This window comes from Schistocerca serialis, chromosome 1, assembly GCF_023864345.2.
Source record: "Schistocerca serialis cubense isolate TAMUIC-IGC-003099 chromosome 1, iqSchSeri2.2, whole genome shotgun sequence".
NCBI lineage: Eukaryota > Metazoa > Arthropoda > Insecta > Orthoptera > Acrididae > Schistocerca > Schistocerca serialis.
The window spans coordinates 1,025,270,873-1,025,292,660 of record NC_064638.1 but is presented as its reverse complement, the minus strand read 5'-3'; the positions used below and the strand labels follow the sequence as shown (position 1 = coordinate 1,025,292,660).

Sequence of the window (21,788 nt, the reverse complement as noted above, 5' to 3'; positions counted from 1 at the left end):
ACACCACAAATTACAATTGTTACAGGCATAGGTTCAAATGTTAAGCAAAGCAGCTCACATTCTGGATTGAATATATCAGATGAAGCATTCCTCACCCTAGTTTGTTTCAATGATGAAGCAACTTTTCATTTTTCAAGGAAACTGAACTCTCACAATGTGGGATAAGGGAATCCTGTGGGACGTGAGAACTTCAATTAAATGGACCAAAGCTGGAAGTGTGGTGTTGTATCACATTTAATAACATTATTGGTCCTTTTCTCCTCAGTGAGACATCAGTAAGTACAAATGTGTGCCTTATAACGGGGCATCTTCCTCTAGCATTACTTTTCCCCAACAGTAGTTATCGATACGAGTATTATTTTTCAAATTTTGGATAGGTCAGTATTATCTCAGCTGCTTTTTTTGAAAACTTTCATATAATTTTATACAAAGTATGTTATATTTCAAGCTAAAATTTATGATTAAAAACATTTGAAATGACGAGTTATGTGGCATACTTAAAATTTCTATTATTAATTACCCAATCTAGTACTGTTTACTGTGTTTATTACTGTATTCATTTACGAAATAATAATTGAAGTTAATAGAAATTCATTTGTCAAGAAGAATTGTAAACCCTTTGGAATATGATTATTACCACAGAGTGAAGTAGTAGTAAGCATGCCTCTGATGTGATCGGACGTATTTTTGTATTTTGGGTCAACAATGTAATTTCGACTTTGTTTATGTGAAAGTTCAAAAGATTGTATGATATACTAAAATGTGACAAAATATATTAATGCGACAACAAAAATTCTGCAACAACCATATTCAAACTTGGTTACATCACTTCAAACATGAGAACCTAAAATGTGAGAATTTCAGCTTCAAGAATCGGACCACTAGACAAGAACAACTGGAGCCAACTCTACATGAAAAACTAAGTAAACTAGGAAGTTTATTGTAAGCTTGGTTCCTCTGAAATTTCTCGTGAAAGACTTTACTTATTGTGGACAATATCTGGAATTAGGAAGGAAGGGGAGATTAAAACATGGACCTTTTGATGGAATATGTGGCACCACAACATGACCTTCAACCAACCATCATTTTCCAGCTCAATAGTGCACCACCACATTTGGGACCAAATGTTTGTGAGTTTCTAAATGAAATATTTCCAGAAAAGGTGGATCAAATTCCCTGATCATCTTCTTCACCAGATGTCACTGCAACTTATTTCTGTAGGGTTTTGTTAAAGATGTTACGTATCAGACAATTGTATGAGGCATCACTGATCTCAGGCAGAGGATTGTTGATGACACTGCCATCATTGATAAGGTTTTGCTGCACGTGAAACATATATTTGAATGTGGGGGGCGGGTTGTTTTTCCCCTCACAAAGCCATCTATCAAGATGGTTATTTTATTGGTACAAACGACTGCGTGCCACTTACATTTGGATTGTTCATTGTAAGGTGCCTGGTTTGATCCACTTAATCCATAGTAGGTTGTAATTTCAGAGCGGCCTTCCCCAGTTAACCCTTGCAATACCGGTGTGGGGGAGGAGAGAGTAGTTTATGCCCACCTTTTGAAAATATTTGATCCATCATATAGATGTGGGTGCATGACTGCAGCTGGTCAGTAACTCAGAAAAAGGATATCAGCAGCCATAATTCTTCCTGTTTTTATTATTATTTAAGCAACCATTTATGGCATGTCAGTAGCATCAAAACTGGTTGCTTAAATAATATAATTTTTAGGAAGAATTATGGCTTTTTGTAACCTTTTTCTACTGGTTTTGAAAATACTGTGTTTTAAATTTTTCAGTTAAACTTCACCCAAAAATTTAAGGCTTGGCAGTAGCTGTCACTTTCCACAGTGAATATCATATTCTGGGTTTTCAAGTTCAGGGCCTCACTTACACATCAGTATCTTTTTAAAAATTTTGTTGTTAGATTTACGAAATTTGCATTTTTAAATTTTTTGTGGTGGCCATAAAGCCACCCCAGCTTGGTAATACATTATTGAAAAAGCATTCATATTGCAAAAAGTGTGCTAAAAGATATTTTCAGGTTCTGGACCTTACATACAAACCAGTACACCTTTAAAAAATTAATATGTCGACAACAATTACAGATTTTTTTTTATTATTTTATTATTTATTTTATTTTTTTTTAATATAGAGTGGGCATAAAGCTTTTCCTCCTTTAGCCTGTAATGCACGTTATGGAAAATGCATTGATATTGCTATAGTTCATGAAGTACTTATGCAAAAGTTTCTTCTCTGGGATGTGTGTTTTCTACTGATAATTTGGGGTATTCAGTTAGATTTTCTAAGCACAAATGGAGTGTAAATGGTTAGAATTATTGTGATTCATAAAATAGCTTTTAGAAACAGTGTAATAGTTGCTTCTATTTATTAATGCGTGCCTTGACTTGTTTCAAGTTTCCTAAGATTCCCCATATTGATGAAGATTTGTAACATAATGTATGTGTGAGTGAATGAATGAGATGCTGAACCATAGCATTTCTAAGAACAACCTGCATGTGGATTCATGTTACATAGTTTACAACAGTTTCTTCTAGAGAAGAATGATTACCAGAGAGAACCAGAAAGAGACAGTGTTAATAGGAACATCAGACTGGAACGAAAGCTAGACAACTCAAGGTATAACGACCACTTCGTATCAAAAACATATGAACTTATAAACAGTGTAACACCACTATTTAAAAAAAAAAAAAAAAACTGAAAGGAAATGCAGAGATAAGTACTAAAAATGCAATGTGGAGGGAAATTTTGTGCAGTGAGATTAACTGTAGCTGGCAGATTTTATCTAAACTAATAAAACTTAAAATTGATAAACAGCATATTTGGACCTTTGTGATCCAAAAAGTACCCTGTATGAATATTTTAATGATATTCCACTGTCAGGTGGAAAGTGTTTTTATTTCCTTGCGTATCACTACTGGCCACTGTGCGTTGTTAGTTGATATGAAAAAAGGCAGAGTTGCACCATGGTTCAGAATCCACCTTAAACTGGAGGTCCTCATAAAACTGATTGGTTAAGTCAATTTATACGAAGGCAACAGCATACAACCTCCAACAGGACCATGCCTGTTAGATCATTGTGGTGTTCAGAACACTTTTTTAAATTGACGTTTACACCTCTTGTCTAAGGTTGATACCATTGACTAGAAATTAAAACTCCTTGGATTTTTTATTAAAACATTACCTAACAAGCCCAAAGACATTTGGTATAAGGAGTCACCCTCCTGCTGCCAATAGCTTTGTCGAAGAGAGTGGAGAGCCGGATAGAAATTCAGGGCACTCTCTTACTCTCGGGATGGGAAAGTATTACCAGAGGTAGAAGAATTGGCAGTGATCAATGGCATGAGGATGCAGAAGGCAGTGGTAATCACTGCAGTAAAGCCTAATATATATCCACAGGAAATGTAGCCTGTAATTGGAAAAGTGTCATCTCCCCCCCCCCCCCCCCTCCCCATCTCTCCCCTCTCCTTCCCCCTCTACCTCTCTCTGTAAAAGATTTTGGACTGATCCCATACATAGATTGCAGGGAGAGGCTAACCAAAGGGAGGTGATGATGGAAAAAAGGTAATTAAAATCAGTGAAAGGGTAGCAGTGTATGAGTCAGGAATGGCAGAAGTTTGAATGTAGTAGGGGAGCTAGAAAATCTGAAAAGGGAAATGCAAATGATTAATCTAGATATACTAGGAGTCACTGAAGCGAAATGGAAAGAAGATTAGGATTTGTGGTCAGACAAATATAGGGTAATATCAACAGCACCAGAAAATGAAATAATGGAAGTAGGATTTGTTGTGTGTAGGAAGGTTTAGCAAAGAGTGGGTTGTTGTGAACAATAATTAGCAAGAATCAAAAGAGGAGGTGGTATCCTTGAAACATGCTTAAACACGGAAAGTACCAGCTGTATTACATCATAGTGAGGCTGAAATTGCGAAAGCAGGTATTGGATTGTTAGATGTAATTGAGAGTTGATGTCGAATCAGATCACAATTTAATACACTCCTGGAAATGGAAAAAAGAACACATTGACACCGGTGTGTCAGACCCACCATACTTGCTCCGGACACTGCGAGAGGGCTGTACAAGCAATGATCACACGCACGGCACAGCGGACACACCAGGAACCGCGGTGTTGGCCGTCGAATGGCGCTAGCTGCGCAGCATTTGTGCACCGCCGCCGTCAGTGTCAGCCAGTTTGCCGTGGCATACGGAGCTCCATCGCAGTCTTTAACACTGGTAGCATGCCGCGACAGCGTGGACGTGAACCGTATGTGCAGTTGACGGACTTTGAGCGAGGGCGTATAGTGGGCATGCGGGAGGCCGGGTGGACGTACCGCCGAATTGCTCAACACGTGGGGCGTGAGGTCTCCACAGTGCATGGATGTTGTCGCCAGTGGTCGGCGGAAGGTGCACGTGCCCGTCGACCTGGGACCGGACCGCAGCGACGCACGGATGCACGCCAAGACCGTAGGATCCTACGCAGTGCCGTAGGGGACCGCACCGCCAATTCCCAGCAAATTAGGGACACTGTTGCTCCTGGGGTATCGGTGAGGACCATTCGCAACCGTCTCCATGAAGCTGGGCTACGGTCCCGCACACCGTTAGGCCGTCTTCCGCTCACGCCCCAACATCGTGCAGCCCGCCTCCAGTGGTGTCGCGACAGGCGTGAATGGAGGGACGAATGGAGACGTGTCGTCTTCAGCGATGAGAGTCGCTTCTGCCTTGGTGCCAATGATGGTCGTATGCGTGTTTGGCGCCGTGCAGGTGAGCGCCACAATCAGGACTGCATACGACCGAGGCACACAGGGCCAACACCCGGCATCATGGTGTGGGGAGCGATCTCCTACACTGGCCGTACACCACTGGTGATCGTCGAGGGGACACTGAATAGTGCACGGTACATCCAAACCGTCATCGAACCCATCGTTCTACCATTCCTAGACCGGCAAGGGAACTTGCTGTTCCAACAGGACAATGCACGTCCGCATGTATCCCGTGCCACCCAACGTGCTCTAGAAGGTGTAAGTCAACTACCCTGGCCAGCAAGATCTCCGGATCTGTCCCCCATTGAGCATGTTTGGGACTGGATGAAGCGTCGTCTCACGCGGTCTGCACGTCCAGCACGAACGCTGGTCCAACTGAGGCGCCAGGTGGAAATGGCATGGCAAGCCGTTCCACAGGACTACATCCAGCATCTCTACGATCGTCTCCATGGGAGAATAGCAGCCTGCATTGCTGCGAAAGGTGGATATACACTGTACTAGTGCCGACATTGTGCATGCTCTGTTGCCTGTGTCTATGTGCCTGTGGTTCTGTCAGTGTGATCATGTCATGTATCTGACCCCAGAAATGTGTCAATAAAGTTTCCCCTTCCTGGGACAATGAATTCACGGTGTTCTTATTTCAATTTCCAGGAGTGTATTTGTGAGGCTTAGACTGAAGTTTTAAGAGAATTGTCAGGAAAAATCATTGTGTAGAGGAATAGGATACTGAAGTAGTGAGCCATGATTATGTGCATTCGAAGTTTTCTTAAGCTGTAAGTATTCTGATAATGAATACCACTGTAGGCAATCCAGTTGAAGAGGAATGGACATCCCTAAAAGGAGAATCACTGATATTGGACGGCAATCACTGATGTTGGACAGAAAAATAAACAATACAGTATTGCAGTGCTTGTGTAATTATTCCAAACTATGAAGCAGTGTTCCTTTCTATGTGCATGCATGTCCAAAGGAACACTGCATCTTCATTCGGAATAACACATGCATTGCAATATCGTATATGTCCGCCGACACTGGGCGAGCAACTTTCAAGTAAAATGTCTCCCCTGTATGGGAATATACACTCCTGGAAATTGAAATAAGAACACCGTGAATTCATTGTCCCAGGAAGGGGAAACTTTATTGACACATTCCTGGGGTCAGATACATCACATGATCACACTGACATAACCACAGGCACATAGACACAGGCAACAGAGCATGCACAATGTCGGCACTAGTACAGTGTATATCCACCTTTCGCAGCAATGCAGGCTGCTATTCTCCCATGGAGACGATCGTAGAGATGCTGGATGTAGTCCTGTGGAACAGCTTGCCATGCCGTTTCCACCTGGCGCCTCAGTTGGACCAGCGTTCGTGCTGGACGTGCAGACCACGTGAGACGACGCTTCATCCAGTCCCAAACATGCTCAATGGGGGACAGATCCGTAGATCTTGCTGGCCAGGGTAGTTGACTTACACCTTCTAGAGCACGTTGGGCGGCACGGGATACATGCGGACGTGCATTGTCCTGTTGGAACAGCAAGTTCCCTTGCCGGTCTAGGAATGGTAGAACGATGGGTTCGATGACGGTTTGAATGTACCGTGCACTATTCAGTGTCCCCTCGACGATCACCAGTGGTGTACGGCCAGTGTAGGAGATCGCTCCCCACACCATGATGCCGGGTGTTGGCCCTGTGTGCCTCGGTCGTATGCAGTCCTGATTGTGGCGCTCACCTGCACGGCGCCAAACACGCATACGACCATCATTGGCACCAAGGCAGAAGCGACTCTCATCGCTGAAGACGACCCGTCTCCATTCGTCCCTCCATTCACGCCTGTCGTGACACCACTGGAGGCGGGCTGCACGATGTTGGGGCGTGAGCGGAAGACGGCCCAACGATGTGCGGGACCGTAGTCCAGCTTCATGGAGACGGTTGCGAATGGTCTTCGCCAATACCCCAGGAGCAACAGTGTCCCTAATTTGCTGGGAAGTGGCGGTGCGGTCCCCTACGGCACTGCGTAGGATCCTACGGTCTTGGCGTGCATCCGTGCGTCGCTGCGGTCCGGTCCCAGGTCGACGGGCACGTGCACCTTCCGCCGACCACTGGTGACAACATCGATGTACTGTGGAGACCTCACGCCCCACGTGTTGAGCAATTCGGCGGTACGTCCACCCGGCCTCCCGCATGCCCACTATACGCCCTCGCTCAAAGTCCGTCAACTGCACATATGGTTCACGTCCACGCTGTCGCGGCATGCTACCAGTGTTAAAGACTGCGATGGAGCTCCGTATGCCACGGCAAACTGGCTGACACTGACGGCGGCGGTGCACAAATGCTGCGCAGCTAGCGCCATTCGACGGCCAACACTGCGGTTCCTGGTGTGTCCGCTGTGCCGTGCGTGTGATCATTGCTTGTACAGCCCTCTTGCAGTGTCCGGAGCAAGTATGGTGGGTCTGACACACCGGTGTCAATGTGTTCTTTTTTCCATTTCCAGGAGTGTACATAATGGATGTAAGAGTACAAGTTACAGACAAATGATTGACGATGTACGGAAGTGTTTGAGTCATGCTTGGATGCCAAATTTTAAGGCGACTGTGTGCGTTGGGAAATCTGTGTTCGATTCCTGGTCCGGCACAAATTTTCATTGTTGTAATTCCTTTATACAGCTGAAGGTCATCCATATTTGCAACTGCAAATACATTTCATGTATAGAAAAATATTAGTTCCAGGAAGAGAACCGAGAGAAACCTCAGGTAAAGAAGAAATACTCAAATTGCTTGACAAAAGCAGGAAAATACAGAATGTTCACGAAGAGGAAACAATAGAGCAACTTGCATAATTTAAGGATAAAATCAGGTGGAAGTGCATTTGAGCTGATGTGAAATGGATACAGGAAGAAGGAGAAAAAATAAACAAGGAAACCACAAAAACAGTTGTAGCATGTAGAGAATTTAAATAACATTGATGAAACTAAAAGCAAAGGCATCAATGTTAAGAGGGCAAAATGAATACTCTCTTTGCCTGTGCCAGTCTTCTTCTTCATCGTTTTATCCATCAAGGATTATGTTGATTCCAAGATAGGAGAATTGTTCACTTTGTCTCTGATATGGTCCTCAATTTATTGGTAGTCTTGTTTCTGCTGGTGCTTATTACGTTCATCTTCCTTTGGTTTACTCTCAGTCCACATCCCATTCAACAGGCCCCAAAATTATTCCTTAATTTCTATGAGTATAGCAGTGTAATGAGCAAATCTTACAGTTGATATCCTTTCACCATGAATATTAATCCCACTCCTTAACCATTCCTTTTTTTCTTTTTTATCTTATTTTATTGTTAAGTTCCATCATTGCTTTTCTGTTGTATAGGTTGAACAGTTGAGGAAAAAGATTGCTTCCATGCCTTATGCCCATTTTAATCCAAGCACCTTCAATTTTTTATTGTTCCATTTTGGATCTTGAAAATATTCTGTATTGCACTTCTTTCCCAGTTGCTTAGACATGTTTTTCTGAGAGTTCTGAGCAATTTGCACCATTTTAGAGTGCTGAACATTTTTCCGAGTTGACAAATCGTATAAAGGTGCCTTGACTTCCCTTCACTCTTGCCTCCATTGTGAAGTGCAGTGTCAGAACTGCCTCTCTGGTGCCTTTCCCATTCCTAAAGCCAGACTGATAAACATCCAGTAGATTCTCAGTTCTCTTTTCCTTTCTTTTGTGTCTCATTCTTGACAGCAATTAGAATTCGCGATCTGCTAACCTGATTGTGTGATAATTATCACAGGTATCTACCTTTGTATATTCAGGATTGTGTGGCTGACATTTTTCTGAAAGGCTGATGGTGGTATGTCTCCAGTCTTATGGAATCCACACACTAATGTAAGGACATAACATACATAAATACTTGTTCCATAGATCATGAATATGACATTTCGTAGTGATCTGGAATATGTCACTTTAACATAAGTTTTCTTTATACAAAAAAACTAATTAAAATCTTTTTTACAGCTACTACTTCATATCTGAAAATGCATCTAATGAGTAGGAGGAGTTGTCATTCAGAAATTCTTTTAATTTGCTTTTAAATGTTGCTTGGCTATCTGTCAGACTTTTAATGCTATTTGGCAAAAGACCAAAGATCTTTGTGGCAGCATCATTCACTCCTTTCTGTGGCAAAGTCATATTTAATCCAGAATAGTGAAGATCATCCTTTCATTTAGTGTTGTAGCTATGCACTTTGCTGTTATTTTTGAATGGGGATGGGTTGTTAATAACAAGTTTCATAAGTGGATATATGTATTGCGAAGGTACTGTGAATATCCCAAGTTCCTTAAATAAATGGCATATAGGCAGTCATTCTTCCCTCGTTCTGTTTGGGAGTGGAACAGGGAGAGAAATTCTAGTTGTGGTACGAGGTACCCTCAGCCACACACCGTATGGTGGATTGTGGAGTATGTATGTAGATGTAGAAATGTCTGCAATGTGATCTTGGGTGGGCTCCAGCTCTTATTCTGAATACACACTTTTGTGCAATGAATACTTTCTCTCTGAATGACGAGTTGCCCCAAAATATCATGCCATATGAAAGCAGTGAATGAAACTAGGCATAGTAGGCTAATTTACTGACATGTTTATCACCAAAATTTGCAATAACCCTAATAGCATAAGTAGCTGAACCTAATCATTTCAGCAGATCATGGATGTGTTTCTTCCAATTAAATTTCTCATCAATGCACACACCCAGAAATTTTGAATATTCTGCCTTAGCGACAGACTTGTGTTCATTGCCTATATTTATCTATAATGTTATGCCATTTACTGTACAGAATTGCATAAACTGTGTTTTCTCAAAATTTAGTGAAAGTCGACTTGCAGAGAACCACTTAATAATTTCCTGAAAGGCATTATTTAAAACTTCCTCTGCTGATTCTTGTTTGTTGGGGTGTGATTACTATACTTGTATCATCAGCAAAAAGAACTAGCTTTGCATCTTCAAGAATATAGAGTGGCAAGTTATTAATATACATTAAGAACAATAAGGGATCCAAGATTGAACCCTGTGGGACACCATTCTTGATACCTTCCTAGTTAGAGGAATCTGCCGATTTTTGCAGACTACCTGTACTGTTAATTTCAACCTTCTGCATTCTTCCAGTTAAATATAAATTAAACCGTTTGTGCACTGTCCCAGTCACCACAATACTTATCTAGAAGAATTTCATGATTCACACAATCTATAGCCTTTGAGAGATCACAAACTATACCAATGGGTGATGTTCGGTTATTCATTGCTTTTAATATTTGGTCAGTGAAAGCATATATAGCATTTTCTGTTGAAAAGCCTCTCTGAAAACCAAATTGACATTTTCTTAGTACTTCATTTTTACAAATATGTGATACTTCTCTTGAATGCATTACTTTTTCACGAATTTTGGGTAAAGCTGTCAGAAGTGAGATTGGGTGGTGTATTTAGCATCAGACCTACCCCCTTTTTTATGCAACGGTTTAACAATACTGTACTTCAGTCTATCTGGAAAAATACCCTGTTTCAATGAGCTACTACATATGTGGCTGAGAATCCTACTTATTTGTTGGGAACAAGCTGTTAGTACTCTGTTGGAAATGCCATCAATTCTGTGTGAGCTTTTACGTTTGAGTGAATTTATTATTTTTCTAATTTCTGTTGAAGATGTCGGTTGAATTTCAGTTTTATCAAATTGCATAGGTATTGCCTCTTCCATACACTGGCTTGCATTTTCTAATGAATAGTTGGGTCCTATTTTCTCTACAACACTTGAAAACTGATTATTAAAAATGTTTTCTGCTTCTGACTGTCTTAAGACATCAGGTAATAAGTAATTTTTGAGAACATTTCTTGCGGAGAACAGCAGTTTTTCTTATAAGGGAACCACCCCATCGCACCCCTCTCAGATTTAGTTATAAGTTGGCACAGTGGATAGGCCTTGAAAAACTGAACACAGATCAATCGAGAAAACAGGAAGAAGTTCTGTGGAACTATGAAAAAAATAAGCAAAATATACAAACTGAGTAGTCCATGTGCAAGATAGGCAACACCAAGGATAGTGTGAGCTCAGGAGCGCTGTGGTCCCGTGGTTAGCATGAGCAGCTGCGGAATGAGAGGTCCTTGGTTCAGGTCTTCCCTCGAGGGAAAAGTTTACTTTCTTTATTTTCGCAAAGTTATGATCTGTCCGTTCGTTCATTGACGTCTCTGTTCACTGTAATAAGTTTAGTGTCTGTGTTTTGTGACCGCACTGCAAAACCGTGCGATTAGTAGACGAAAGGACGTGCCTCTCCAATGGAAACCGAAAACATTTGATCGCAAGGTCATAGGTCAACCGATTTCTTCACAGGAAAACACGTCTGATATTTTCTTTATGACACTGGTGAGGGCCTGTGCGTCACATGACAGGAATATGTTGTCAACCCACCTAACTTGTACACTTGGCGAATGGGTAAAAAGATTCTTCTATCTCGCCCGATTTAGGTTTTCTTGTGGATGTGATAATCATTCCCAAAAAAGTGATGAAAACATAAGAGTTTGTCACATAAACTGCAACAAATGAATGCAACAGTTTCACAGTTTTCCCTGTGCTCTGTCAGAACGTATGATTTTAAAGTTTTCAAATTTTTCCATGTGTAGACCGTCAAATCCTGCATATGTCCAAGCAAATCTGAACATGTCCTGGAATTTTGGAGAGTGAAGTTGATTATGTGTGAGTTCCTGAACTTTGATAATTGTCTGAAAATAAAAAATTAAACTTTTGACTCAAGGGAAGATTTGAACCAATGGCCTCTCGTTCCACAGCTCCTCACGCTAACCACGGGACCACGGCGCTCCTGTGCTCATACTATCCTTAATGTTCCCTGTCTTGCGCACGGACTACTCAGTTTGTATATTTTGCTTATTTTTTTCATAGTTCCACTCAACTTCTTCCTGTTTTCTTGATTGATCTGTGTTCAGTTTTTCAAGGCCTATCCACTGTGCCAACTTATAACTAAATCTGAGGGGGGGGGGGGGGGTGCGAAGGGGAGGTTCCCTTGTTAGTACTTTAAAATGAACATAAAAAGTCTCGGCCACAAGAAAATTTTATTTTTGTGATTACCGATTTTGGTCAATTACTGACCATCTTCAGACCTCATACAAATATGAACATAGAATGGATTAAGAGGGATGTGTGCAAATTGTAGTAACCTATGCAATACATCTTGTATAACAAATAATAAAAGAAAAAATTATACCCATGTTGGTAGGCATTGGCGGTGAATGGAGCAGGCATTACAAACTCCATGAACGTTAACTGCTAAGGATGGCAGTGCAGCTGTTTCTTAAGTATGTGGAGCCAGTCAGGTATGCTGGATGTAAAACAATTGTTACAGTAATGTGTGTACAGAATGATTACATGAAAACTAATAACAAATGAAGAAATAGGTGCCTTGCATAAAATAACTGCTATAAACAGCATTTTGTCAATCTGTGATAAAAAATATGTATAAGAACAGTGATAACCAATCATAACCTGTTGTGAGAACACCGATAGCCATCTGTGGGGATTTATCATAAAATCGTAGGTTGTATGGCAGCAAAGATGTGGTTAAGCGGTGCTAATAGTTCCCAAGGAGACGGCTTGGTTGTATTAGTATGTGACATCCAGTAGAAGAGGGTTTCAGAATTGCAACTGTGACTCAATATCAAATACATACTGGCATACAAATCGACATGTAGAAATAAATCGATGCCAGGTGTTGAGTATAGCTCCTAGATTGTAGCGGCAGTGGAAATATTGCTTGAGCAATGTTGTTGTTTACCATTGAAGTAGCATGGGGGTGTCAGTGTGCACGTTTCACAGTTGAAGATTTCAAATTTGTTACAAAATACTGGTGTGCAAGTAAGATGACTGTCGTGTTATGTGTCAGATCCCTAGATGACATTGACCAAGTAACCAAAAAGATAAAAAGTAAATTAGGGTTCATGATACCTAAAGAATAAAAAAATAGCAGTTGTATCAAAAGAACTATGGCACAAAATCTCATTGATCCATCGAGGTAGTCAAAGACGTAAAACAGCAAAACAGCAAACATAAGAAAACTGAAGTTTAAAAGAACTGTGAACATAGTTGTTTACAGTTATTCCATGAAATAGATGTACACAATATCTGATGTCTAGTTATAATACACCAAGGATCCATCTAAGCAATAATAAGTGTAAAACAATGCATAAGTATTCAAAAGTTAAGACTGTAGTTGTCTGTAATCACAAAAAGTCTGTAAAATTGCAGTGAGCATCATATTACAATTACTATTTAGAGAAATAAGAGGAGTAAATGCTAACAGAAGTAAAATAGCATTCTTTAGTTAGCATAGATCAAAATCATCATAATGCATGAAAGGAGGTGCTGGAAACAAACTGAGCCTATGCAGACAGTCACAAATAAAAAATAAGAAGATAAGCAGTTAAAAGTTTAAAATAAAGTGCGCAAAAGTTTGTTACAAACATTAAACCATGCCACAAAAATAAAAGAATAATAAAGGAGAAATGGAACAGCAGGAACATTCTATGGTAAGTCTTCAAAAAGATCACAGAAATATGTGTGTCTGAAGTCTAATTACTCATAGAGTATGGATAAGATTTTATTTTTGTAGTGAGGTAGACAATTCACTACTTGTTTTAAGGAACACACCTTATAACTCTCGTAATAAATCAGTATTGGGTCAACACCAACACATCACAATCGCTTAGAGGGATGTATGAGGAGTAACTTATTAAGTTCTTTACAATGCACCTAAAGGATTGTTACTTAACACCTTAGAAGAGAGAGAAAATTTATGCTCTGTGCAAAAATGAGTTCAGAGAACTATATTTCTGAGATCTTTTGAAGACTTAATATAGAATATTCCCGGTGTTCCATTCCTCTTTTTATTCTCTCTTTTATGGTATGGTTTCATGTTTGTAAAAAAAAAGAAAAAGAGGCACAACAACAACAACTTGCGCACTTTATTTTAAGCTCTTGGATGCCGACATTCTTATTTTTTGTTCATGACTGTCTTAATAGAACCAGTTTGTGTACAGTGCTTCTCTTCATGCAGTATGATCATTTTGCCTTAGGCTAGCTAAATAATGCTATTTTACTTCTGTTTGCATTTATTCCTCCTTTATTTCTGCCACACAATGTATAAGTTTCCAATAAATCCTCACAAATGGTGATTGATGTTCTCACAACTGACCATTGGTTCTATCTGTTTATATATACATATTTATCACAGGTTGACGAAATGCTGTTCATAGCAATTACTGTACATAATATAAGGCAGCTATTTCTTCATTTGTTATTAGCTTTTGTGTAATCATTCAGTAGATATCTTATTGTAGCAACTGTCCTGTATGCCTGATTGCCTGTTGCTCTTGTAATGTGGTGTGTGGTGGGCAGAATTTTGTGTATTTAAGCAAAAGCTGCATTGCTCTCCTTAGCTGCTGACTTCATGCAGTTCTTAATGCCTGCTCTGCTCACTGTCTACCAACATGGGTATAATTTCTGCTTTTGTGATCTGTTATATAAGATGTATTTTGTATGTTACTATTATTTGTACACATCCCTCTTCATCCATTCTGTGTTCATATTTCAGTATGAGCTGTGCTAATGATCAGCAACCACAAAAATAATGGTTTCTTGTGGTCAAGACTGTTTATGTTCTGAGGGCAAAAACTGTAAGGATAGACATTGCACACACACACACACACACACACACACACACACACACATATTGGCTGAAAGCTTATATGTAATAGTCTTTTTCATTGTGCCTGCAGACAACTCAAATGTGTTATCTTTATGTTGAGGAGCAATCTATCCTTTTCATAATATTGTTAAACAATTGATTAAGTTAGGTGTAAGTGCTAGCTACTGTGAGATGAAGAAGTGGGTACAAAATGTATAATTGTGGCAAGTTGCATCAAATCTGTCAGAATACCAATGGTGGTGGATGAGATTCATTGTTCTCCGGGTTTAACTACCATATTTTCCAAAAATGAATTAATATTGTGAAAGAGAATTCAAAAACCAACATTTACATTTAAAATTGACCATGTGAATTAACACAGCACCACAGTAAAGACACCTGCTAAAACATATCGTGTTTTTAGTATGGCATTGATGCTTTCATTGTAATCTGCAGTGAACTTTACTGCTTGATTTGATTATGAACATGGTCTTCACATTTTTCTGAAGATTGAAACATCAACTGAAGAAGGAAGCTGGGTACGAAATATGAACATGTTGCCTGATACTCTGTTATTTTTTTATCTATCTTGCTTTCTTGTATTTTTAACCCTATTACAGTTTGTGGCACATATTTCCGTTCACAAATGGGAAAGGGCAGCTGACGGCTCTGTTTGTGCTCATTTCTTTATAAGCACAGCATTATGTAACTTGAACAACAAAATTGAATATGAGAAATATAAACCAAAATAAGAAAATGTAGAACCAGATAATAATGTCACTTAATTGAACATTGAAACAAGCTCACCTGCAGTAGTTAAAGACCCAGCAAATATTGGACAAATGCAACCAAGAAAACACAGTGAAATATCTGTTAATTATAGTTATTATTTTTTAAATGCATTTCATCAGAAGTTCTGTCTGTGTGTGTGTGTGTGTGTGTGTGTGTGTGTGTGTGTGTGTGTGTGTGTGTGTGTGTGTTTTGGTCTAAGTTGCAGTAGGCCTAATTCACATAGTGAACTTCATATAATTTCATTTTACTCTGTGCACTGTGATGTAGTGGTTGTAGTCACAGCAATTTATCATTCAACATTGGTGATTCTTCAATTTCTCCTGGTTTGCTAGTTGATTGAACAGTTCGTGGTTATACTGCTGGATCATTATTCCAGTGGGCATATTGTTTTGGGGATCAGACACGTCTCCCTGGTGAAGTGTGCCCTTGACAATAGCATTCTGTCTGGTTGCTGAGATATTGTGCCTGCTGAACAGTATGAACTGGTAGTACCACTATGTACTGTTCGATTGTTCAGTAATGGTGATTTCTGAAAGTAGTTGTTGTTGTTGTTTTTATCATCATCATCATTCACAAGCTCCATTAAATAGAGTAAGTAATATTACATGAATTGGCCCTAATTAGGACAAAGATATTTTAAATACAGGGTGTCCCACATAAAATGAGTACACCTCACATCCGAGCTTCAGGTAATAATGAACTATCTTAAAAACACAGATAGTGGTTGAAAAACATGTATTTATCAATTTATGAGATGCTGGAAGTGCTGACCATGGGCATCCACTTACAGCATCTCTTATAAACAAGTGACTACATGTTTTTTTAAGATTACCATTATCTGTGTTTTTTTTAGATAGTTCATTGTTACTTGAAGCTTGGGTTTGAGGTGTACTGTTTGTGTGATGCCATTACCAGCAACACACTGTAATTTAGCAGGTGTAATGTTATTAATTTCTCTAGTAATGCTCCATTTAAGATTGCCAATTGTGTGAGAAATGTCATCATGCAACCTCCTTACTGACTTGCAGGAATTTCTTATATTGTCCATGTGAATTCTGTCTATAGTTTCAGGGGTGCTCACTATCAGTCATCTGGTCCTCTTCACATTCTGAACAGATCTTGAATAATGCTGGCCATGGGGAGTTTCCTACCAGGATACTTCGCATGAAACATTTCTGTACATTCCTTGATTCAGCCTATTCTTATGCTACACTGCACAATATCAATTCTTTGTTGCTGTGTTTCTGTAACAACTCGCTATCATGAGCTCGCAACAGCTGACACAAGAGCACACTGGTGCACTCAACTTTCCAATAAAATGCAGGGTAGCCATCTCTCAGGACAGTGTTGCCACTTCACGAGCAATTCGACTAGAGATGATTAATTGGTACATGAGACGCCCTGTATTACATAATTTCTCTTACAGTGGTTACTGCTTTAAAATTAACACAGATTTTGTTTTGCAGTTGGTGACTGAAATTCATACATTTAGAAATTTGACTGAAGTGCAGAATTTATACAAGTCCCTTTTAAGAATTGTATTAGTTCATTCTTGCTAGTTGACCAATTTCTGCTGTTCATTATTACAGTTTTCAGTAGTATGTTTCTTTGTCTGTCCAAGTTGCTACATTCCAGTAACATGCGGCCCTTGGTGTAGTTACCTCAAATGCTTGGACACAGGGCATCGTTGCTTATTTTGAAATTGAGGATAGTAAGCATTCAGTTTCCTGAGGCCCTTTAAAATCTCTGTGAAGTTAGGAGAGACCTTATTGCCAGTCTTTGCTGCACCACTGTCGATTTCTTTTGTTGTCTGTTGCCATTCTTTTTTCCAGTCTTCTAGAGTAACCTTTCACAATGGTTGTTTCACACTAGTTTCAGGACATTTGGCACAAGTAACTCCCTCGTTTGGTCACAATGCCTCTTTTGACATCTGGTCTGTAAGTTCATTTTTATCTTTCTTGTTTCTTCAATTTGGCTGTTGTGGTAGTTGGAATTCCTCAAAGAATGTAATGTTGTTTTGCTATCTGTATTACTGTCTTCTTTATAAGCCATCTCATGTCTTTAGTTTTTGAAGAGTATTTTAAAATGGCAAAGTGCTTTACTTGGTGCACTCATTTCCCATTGTATATTTCCCCAGGTATGTTGGCTTTTTTGTTGATGAAAATTGCTGGGCATGATCCTACTCCTCCTCCAGTTTTATCCATATCAGTGAAAAATTGTACCAAGTACTGCATCTCATTATTTCTTTCATCAAGAAGCACAGTATCAGTCAGATGAGGAACAACAACAGTGTTTTAATGTTTTTTTAGTATCTCCAGTTTTAGTAATACTGGTGCTAGGCTTGACTCAATACACAGTGCTGTGTTAGCTGCTGTCCATATTCTTGGGCAGTTTTGAGGTTAGTTAATATTTGTACTCATTTGCACTTATTGTAGTTCTACTGCCTTTTCAGAGCTTTAACCCACACTGGAGACGCATATGATAACAAAGGTAGTATTGTTCCTCTATAGATGATACTTAGAACCGAGTCTCTTGTTAGGTCTAGCTGATTTCGATGGTGTGTGTGTGTGTGTGTGTGTGTGTGTGTGTGTAATTCTGTAGATTTGCCAGTGACGTGCTGTATATAGTCTCTGAATCTGAACATTTCATCAATAATTATTCAAAGTTATTTTAATTGGTCAACTTCCTGCAGCTGTTTATTGTTCAAGAAGATTGATTCTTGTTCTGTCCCCTTTTTTTTTTTTTGCAATTTCTCCTAATTGAAACTTCTTTTTATTTGGAGCCCATTCTTAAATTTTTTGTATTTTGATATTAAAAACACTCTTAGCTGCATAGGTGTTGCTTTCTTTCATCAGTATTGTGAAATAGAAAAGGCAAGTATTGTATTGTGTAATTTAAGTTGAGCAATGAGTCGTGTTGTATGTTCCAGAAATCTGGGCAACAATAAAAACCTTACGGCATCCTTTGGTTATTTGCCTCTCAGTCTTGACATGGTTTCAGAAAACCGCCATTCCTAACTAAATATACAAGTTTTTAGTACACTGAAGTTATTGTTGAGTAATGAGAATACTAGAGCACCAAATGCCATCTAAGGCTACTTGCTCATCCAAGGTGTGTAACATGTATTGGCCATACACCAAACTGTCTTCAGATGCTTAAGAAATTTGTTGAAGTGCTTTTCTGCATAGTAAACCCATATTGGTTGTTGTTTAATAAGCCCTTTGAGGAAGTAAAGGGCATGATACTGTTCATTAGCAACTTTTCCAGCACTTTGGCCTCTGTATAAAGAAACCCGACTGGGCACTACTAATAGCTTCTATACTCTTCTCCTTGCAGGTTCTCCTATTGATATTATTTTGACTTTATTCAATTTATTCAGACAACAATAATTTCTGAAGCAAATGATGTACATTGCTATCGCTTCATGTTGAAAAAGACTGTACATTTAAAGGAATATTTTGCCATTGATTCCATTTTCACCAGGTCTCTTACGTGTCTTTTTATTAATTTAAGAATTTCTTGCCCTGTACATTTTCAGTCATCATTCATTTAGATTCTGTGAATTGATGGGGGATTATAATTTGCTACATCATACCATGGATGTATAAATTGGAGTGCTCTGTGTTGATGCAGGCAGTCATCTCGTGTTATACTTTCAATGTGTTCAGTAAATGTATTGTCAGTGTGAACTGATACTGAATATCACAGACATCGACATCGCCATGCACCCAGCAAGGCTACACAAAAGCCATCACTTTCATTCACAGGAACCCAAATACACACATTACTTTCCTGATACAGATATAAGTACATCAGTGAGTCAGATTTATATCATGCATCCAGCAGTGTTTTCAGAGACACTGGCCAGGGTCCAATGAAATGGCTAAAAGTACGAGGCATGTTTTTAAGTAAGTACTGTTTGAAATTTAAAAAAGATGTGCTAAGATATCTCAATAATTTTATTTTTACATGAAATCCTGTACCTTAATCTACTTTTCTACATAATTTCCGTCAATATTGAGGCACTTGTCATAATGTTGTACCAGTTTTTGAATACCCTCCTCATAGGAGCCTGTCGCCTGACTTGTTAACCACTGCATCACCACTGTTTTGACTTCGTCATCATCTTGAAGACGCTGACTGCCCAGGTGTTTTTCAAGTGCAGGAACAGATGGTAGTCACTCGGTGCAAGATCGGGGCTGTATGGGGGATGATTTCGAGTTTCCCATCGAAAAGATGTGATGAGATCTTTGGTCTGATTTGCCACATGCGGACGGGCATCGTCTTGCAGCAAAACGATGCCCTTGCTCAACTTCCATCGATTGTTGCTTTGATTGTGGTTTGATGTAGGCCACCCATATTTCATCACCCATAACAATTTGGCTTAAGAAATCATCACCATTGTTGTTGTACCGCTCAAGGAAAGTCAATGCTCTGTCTGAATGTTTGGTTTTGTGCACATCCGTCAACATTTTCGGTACCCAACATGCGCACAATTTTCGGTAATTCAAGTACTCGGTCACAATGCCATACAAAACACAACGAGAAACATTAGGAAAATCATCCCACAAGGAGGAAATCGTAAAGCGTTTTCTCTCACCTTATTGCCACTTCCTGCACCAAACTTTCATTAACGACCGAAGGATGCCCACTCCGTTGTTCATCATGCACATTTGTGTGGCCATCTTTAAATGCTCTCACCCATGTTCTTCCATTCCATCACTCATAATGTTTTCTCTTTAAACTGCACAGATCTCACGATGAACATTAATCGCTTTTAGGCCTTTAGCACTAAGAAATCTTATAACAGCCCGTACTTCACAGTCAGTGGGACTCACGAGTATCATAGGCATCTTAAGCACTCAGTACACAACATAAACAAGGAAGAACCAGACTGTAATGGCGTCATTGTGTAGATTAAGGTACAGGCTTTCATGTAAAAATAAAATTATTGAGTTATCTTAACACGTCTTCTCTCTCTCTCTCTCTCTCTCTCTCTCTCTCTCTCTCTCTCTCTCTCTCTCTCTTTTTTTTTTTTTTTTTTTTTTTTTAAACAGTACTTACTTAAAAAACGCGCCTCGTATTCACTAAATGCAACAGATGAGATGATACAGTGTGTCTTGCCGACGTCTTCTCTTACTTTGACCGTACAACACAGCAAAGGTTTGAGAACTATGACAAAAATCCAAAGAGCTGAATAAATTTCAACTGGAAATTTAGAAAGTATTTATTAGGCAACAATCAGCAGCAGGTTCACTTAGCCATTGAACTACTGGACAAACTGAACACAATACCATTGGGAGATGACGTAGTAGTATATAAACAATGTTTTGCAACTCTATCACACAGTGAACCTGAATATGACAGAAGCTAAGTTTCCAACTTTTTGCATGACAGAGAATGCCTATGAAGCACTTCTTTTAAAGTATAGCAGCACAGCTGAGGACTCAATCAAGTACTACGTTTGAATGAAGGTAAAGCGCTAGAAAAGAAATTAGACAGACCTGTGAAAGCTGTATTCATCACAGTCATAGAAGAAGACCATCAGAACATTGTGTTGCTTATATGATAAGCAGTAAGAGAAGAGGTATGAGAGTTTATAACATCTTTTTAATGTCAGACACAGTCAGGAGGAGATAGAGTTGCTGATTCAGGAAGAGATTCATTGATCATTCACACCAGACCAACATAGGGAATGGAGTTGGGAACCTTAGATGTAGTTCACAACCATCGGACAATATCAAAGGTTATAGACAACACAGATACAACCAGATCCTTCACCCATTCAACATTCATGCAGAAAAATGTATATTTGCAGAATGAGGGACATATTTCCAATGTGGATGCCTTAGGTGTGTAGTACTGTAATTTATAGTAAGAAGTGTGTTCGACAACTGTTGTGCTGTAAGATAGCAAACAATAGGGCAGTTCTGTGCAGGCCAGGCAACTGCAAATAACTACAGGCAACCTGCAGGACAAAGCCCATTGGCTTACCCCCGCTGACAATGCCCTCGGATGTTTCACAGCAATTTTCTAATGGCATACAGAATTTTAAAATAAGGAAAACATTGCAGTTCCAACACTCACTACTTTGTTTTGATGATGGTACCAAGTAATGTTTCAGATGTGTTGCCACCAGGGTAATAGATATCAGTGCAAGCTCACATCTGATGAGCGAAACTAGTCAAAACAAATTACGTGGCATATGTGGCTGTTTTTCAGTACATGAAATCAGGAAAACTGAACGAGTCAACCATCTGTTGAGGTGAGGCCACCACAGAGTGTCATAAATCGATGACAGTTGCCAAGAATCACGAAAACATCAATGATCAACCTGTCCATGCATTGGATTATCCTGGTGTTTCAAAAGGTCAAGCCATCCTCATCAGAATTGTTATACAAGAAGCCTAAAAGCGGTAAAGATCAAATATAAAGAAATACAGTAAAGTTATTTGATCACTTTCCTGGAAACTGTGTCCTTTTAA

General features: G+C 39.5%; 1 protein-coding gene across 3 annotated transcripts in view; it reads left to right on the top strand.

The window, feature by feature from the left end:
- The window catches only part of LOC126413549 (uncharacterized), a 241,448-nt gene that overhangs the window by 10,729 nt on the left and 208,931 nt on the right, over positions 1–21,788 (top strand). The window contains exon 2 of one of the 3 annotated variants that reach the window (XM_050083274.1): positions 138–275. The exons of the other annotated variants lie outside the window; for them this stretch is intronic. The gene's annotated coding sequence lies outside the window, so the exon portion shown is untranslated. The remainder of the gene's footprint in view (positions 1–137; positions 276–21,788) is intronic. 3 annotated transcript variants of the gene reach the window in all.